General features: G+C 42.1%; 1 long non-coding RNA gene across 1 annotated transcript; it reads left to right on the top strand.

Moving 5' to 3' along the window:
- LOC149398489 (uncharacterized) lies at positions 1 to 2,505 on the top strand. The gene is made up of 3 exons (XR_016297087.1): positions 1 to 371; positions 726 to 831; positions 1,169 to 2,505. It is a non-coding gene; the product is annotated as an uncharacterized LOC149398489 (long non-coding RNA).
- Positions 2,506 to 4,991: the final 2,486 nt, after the last annotated feature.

The raw sequence follows: 4,991 nt of genomic DNA, 5'->3' as shown, positions 1-4,991 counted from the left end.
AAGAGGATAAGTATTAGGTTGCCACATCATCAAGGATTCCTTATCTTCTTCACGTCTATATCTTCTCTTCTCCATCTTCTTCACTCGCGCAAGCCACCTGCAAAGAGTAACAAAGAAAAAAAAATATTCAAGCAACAAAAGCTTTCTCGGCCATCTTCAAGCCTCACCGAGCTTTACCGTCACCGCCCTCTTCTCTCTCTCTCTCTTCTCCTTCCTTTCTCCTCTTCGCGCGCTGTCGGCCGAGCTCTCCATCACCGCGCGCTCCAGCTGAGGAAGGACGAGGTCGCAGTGAGTTGTGTGGACACCGGAGCGAGCGTGACCACCGGAGAAGGGTTGAGTGAGGACTGGAGAAGCCTATTTCGTGATTGGAAGTAAGGAATTTCTTCTCCTTGGTATGATTGATTCTAGGGTTCATGAGTATGATTTGATTTGGGGCTTTTTGATCCGAGCTAAAATCAGTGGAATTGATGGGTTTCTTTTGGTTGTTGTGCTTGATTAATGATGTTCCTAGCTCGGATTTGTGTTTTTGAGTCGATTTTTGAATGATTTGAGAATTTTGAGCTCGCTGTGGACAGCCTCTGTAAATTGACGTGGACAGTTCGATACCGATTTAATTTGGATTTGTTGATATTTTTCTTGGATAATAGACGTCATGAGGTTTCTAAAATGACTAAGAACGTGTAAATCCGTTGAGAATTGAGTGAGTTATGAATTTTTCAAAACAGGGTATTGAAGCTGGAATTATGAACGTGAGTTTGAAATATTTTTGGCCATGTGTGTGCCTTTGGCCGTGAGCATTCTTTTGTTTGGCCGTGAGACTTGTTTGGCTAGGTAATTTGCTTTGGTTGTTTTGTGATGTTGAGATATTCTAGTTTGTTAGGGATTTTGAGACGTGAGAATTGAATTTGAAATGTGGATTTAATGACAAGTCTAAGAATTTTGTGACTAGTTAGTTGGATTCGTGTTTGGTCGTGTGACTTGTTTGGGTTCGGGTTTTTGAGTCGAGATGTCGGATTTGGAATTTTGGAAATTGATAAGAGTTCAGATTTAAGGAAGTAACTCGTTATCGAATTCCGAACCGACTCAAATCTAATCCCGACATTGGACCCTATATTTTTCAAGTAATTTTGAATCCAATAACTAACGGACTTTCAACCTCGGATGCTAGTTCTTTAGACGTTTCGACAAGCGTCAAGTGTCTCATAGAACGTGAAAAGCAAGACATCGCCGGAGGTCGTCGAGCTTCTGTCACAGTATTCCAGGTAAGTGTGGAGACATAAGTCAACTACTTACCAAGGGAATAATCCTGTTTACGTGCATTTACGTGTTAATAATAAAAAGAGTAGGAAAAGCCTTAAAAGACACAAACATCAAAGATTAAGGCTTCGGCCACTCTTTTTGGAAAATTTAGTTGGGTTTATACCCATAGGTTCAAATGCTAACTTGAACCAGCCACGTTGCTATTTTTGTTGTAGTTAGATCCCTCTGCTAACCATAGAGTTTAGCTAGATCTGAGGTGACAGGAGAGCATGTTGGACTCTCGGATTCGAGCCGAGGGTAGAAGTACCGGGAGTCATATTCCGAGTCTTCAACTTAAAACACTAACGAGCATAAAAGTGAAATGATAATTCTTTCGGGATTTAACCCGAGTCGCTCTCCTGTAAGTAGCATAGGTGTGTACTCTGAGTGCTGCAGAGTACCCGAACCCTAAAGAAATGATGTGTCGATGGTACCAAAAAGGAATTGAACCCTGACGGGCTATGAGGGCCTGGGGGATGGCGCTGAGTACTCATATTTCGGGGAGTCGACCAAGAGTCGTACCCGACTTTGTTGCCAGGCTATGAAGGCCTGAAGAGCGGGGAGTCGACCAAGAGTCGTACCCGACTTTGTTGCCAGGCTATGAAGGCCTGAAGACCTTGACGGGCTATGAGGGCCTGGGGGTGGCGCCGACGTCGAATGAAGTGGTACCATTAGTGGATCCCAGACAGATGTTAAAACTCTTAGGCCGCCGGACGACTGCTGCTCGAAGTCTAAGGCTGGTCTCTTGTCGTTCTAGAGGTTATAGCGGGGGATGTGTGTAACCTTAAAGACGACAAGTACTAGTTAGAGTGTGTACACACGAGTCATGCTCTAGAACTTGTTAGATTTGCATCCATGCATTCTTATGTGCCTGTTTGCACGTCACATGTTATCACATGGCATTAGTCGCTTTTATTTTCTAGGTTAGACTCCCACTTACTGAGTCAATCGACTCATAGTTTTATGACCCTTGGTAATGTAGAGAAGGGCAAGGCGCCGATGTGAATAAGGAAGTCGTAGATGAAGACCAGACGTGTATCTCTTGACCTTTGGGCTAATGGGAACTCACCCGGGTTCAAATCCTTCTATAATAATATCTATATTTTGTTGAACCCCTTTCGTAAACTATGATCCCCAAACTATCCCTTGTATATATACTTAAAATTAGGGAGCTTGTGTATAAATAAGAATCGCTATAAGGCTCTAATTCCTAAAGTCAAACAGCGAAAAATTTACCCAGGTTTTCGTATAACCACTTATAGTACTTATATACGATCGTGTTATGTTTAATATAAGTATTATGGTTATTATGTTGATTTGATTCTGTTTCCGCTGATATGAGATATATTGTTATATATTGATGTTGAAATCTGAGACGTAACCCCACCGTCTCGGCCCGTGAGCCGCCGACGAGAGGTCGCGGGTCGTGACATGGCACTTTGAACTGAGGTAGGTTCAGTTGGGCCTATATGGACAGCTAATGGATATTTTGTGACATTGAAAATTTTTGGTTTATGTATCCCAAACTTGGCTCTAGTCTGCATGGGATGGCAGGATGGCAAGCGTGAATTGGCAACAGATGGGATCTGGTTTGATGAACAAGGTAGGTCCACTTCACCAGGACTTTGTGGTTCCTAATATGGTAAGTTTGTGGTCATTTGTGGGATGGTTTGTGTTTCGGGACAATATAATGGACTGGCTGTTTGTGGTATATTTTGGCATCTTTCTGACTGTACTGACTCTGCCTGAGGTAGAGTAGAGTCTGACACACGTGCAGTATGATGTGTTGGGCTTATGACAGGTCCAACAGCACCATTTGAACCTTGAGAGTGACATGTCCTGTTATTACTTAGCAGTTGCTGAGAGAGACCAAATTGTGACACAGAGAAAGGAATGACAACATGATTACTTTCAACAATAAGCTTTTCTAACTCCTAAAACGGGTCTAAAAAAGGGAACTCATCTTCATTGAAGATGGCATTTTGTGTAATGTAGACTCTACCTGTGGGACTCAAACATTTGTAACCTTTGTGTAAGTAGCTATACCCTATGAAGACACATTTCGTAGACCTGTATTGAAGTTTGTGTTTATTGTATTGTCTAATATGTGGAAAAACTGTACAGCCAAAAACTCGAAGAAAAGAATAGTTTGGTGGTTTGTTAAACAATTTTTCATATGGACTTAACCCTTCTAACACATGAGTTGGTAAGATGTTTATGACAAAGGTAGCAGATGAGAATGCTTCCCACCAAAACGACATAGACATTTTTGACTGAGCAAGCATTGTGAGTCCAGTTTCAACTATGTGCCTATGCTTTCTTTTTGCTTTTCCATTTTGTGCATGTATATGAGGGCAAGAATAACGAGCAATGATGCCATTTTCATAGAGAAATGGTGTAAAGGATCTATACTCACCACCCCAATCACTTTGAATAGAACAAATGTTTGTGTGTAAGGATTTTTCAACAAATTTTTTGAAATTTTTTAACACTCCTAATGCTTCTGATTTGAGTTTAAGAGGATAGATCCAAGTGAATCTAGAATAATCATCTATGAAATGAATGTAGTATCTAAAACCTTGATTTGCTGTGATTGGTGATGGTCCCCATAGATCTGTATGGATGAGTTCTAGAGGTTTTGTTGTTTTTGTGTGAGAAATAGGATATGGTAAAGCATGGCTCTTGCCAAGTTGACAGGCATTGCAAAAGTCTTATTTTTCTTTTATTGAACTAGAAATACACTAGTACAAAAAAGACCTTTGGGTGCGACTTTTTTCGCACCTGAAAGTCAATTTTCGCACCCAATGATACCTTTGGGTGCGAATTTAGGTGCGACTTTTCCGCACCCGAAAGTTCGCACCTAAAGGTCTTGGGTGCGAACAGTCGCACCCAAAAGTTGTGACTTTCGGGTGCGACATTTAGGTGCGACTTTTCGCACCCAAAGTCGCACCTAAAATTTCATAAAAATCCATTGAAAAGGCGGGTAAAAGAGCATTGGGTGCGACTTTGTCGCACCCGATAGTCAAAAGTCGCACCCGATAGTCAGTTTTGGGGAAAAAAAAATAGTACTTTAGACGTCGCTCTATTATAAAGTGACTTTAAATCTTTGAAAAATGTAACTCTTTAAAGCCACGGCTATATATCAAGATTCAAAAATTCAAAAAATGTCATCTTGAAACGACATAAAACTGGGTACAACAAGCTCAAAGACATAAGAGATTGAAACTCTACAAACAATCATAAGAACGAGAAGAAAAAAAAAATGAAGACATGAAAAACAACAAGAGACTTTAGGACCAGAAAACAATCACTACTTGATCAGCGAATCAATTACACATATACACGCCAGTTGGTAAAAGTCGGTCTTACCCTCGGTGGCGGGCCGGAGAGACAACCCGGACAACGACCCGACGGTCTGCACCGAGAATTTGACGAAAGCGACGACCTCGACCTCTTCTTCTCCCTCGACGTAATCCACCGGAAACCTCGCTCTGAGCTTTCCCGGAGCGCCTTTCGCCGGAATCTCCGCGACGTGCCACCTCAGCTCCCTTTCGCCACGTCTCTCCACCGCTTGCAAACGTAAGCGCAAGCGACGACGTTTCGCTCCGGTCACCGGTCCTCGCCGGACTCCACTCGCCGCATGATCTCGCCGACCACAACGAATAAATGATTTTCAAAATCGAAAATAAATA

This window comes from Urtica dioica, chromosome 5 (assembly GCF_054948205.1).
Source record: "Urtica dioica subsp. dioica isolate 48M chromosome 5, U.dioica_male_clone48M_v1_H2, whole genome shotgun sequence".
Taxonomy (NCBI): domain Eukaryota; kingdom Viridiplantae; phylum Streptophyta; class Magnoliopsida; order Rosales; family Urticaceae; genus Urtica; species Urtica dioica.
The sequence above is the reverse complement of the archived record's forward strand: the minus strand, read 5'-3'. Positions and strand labels throughout refer to the sequence as shown.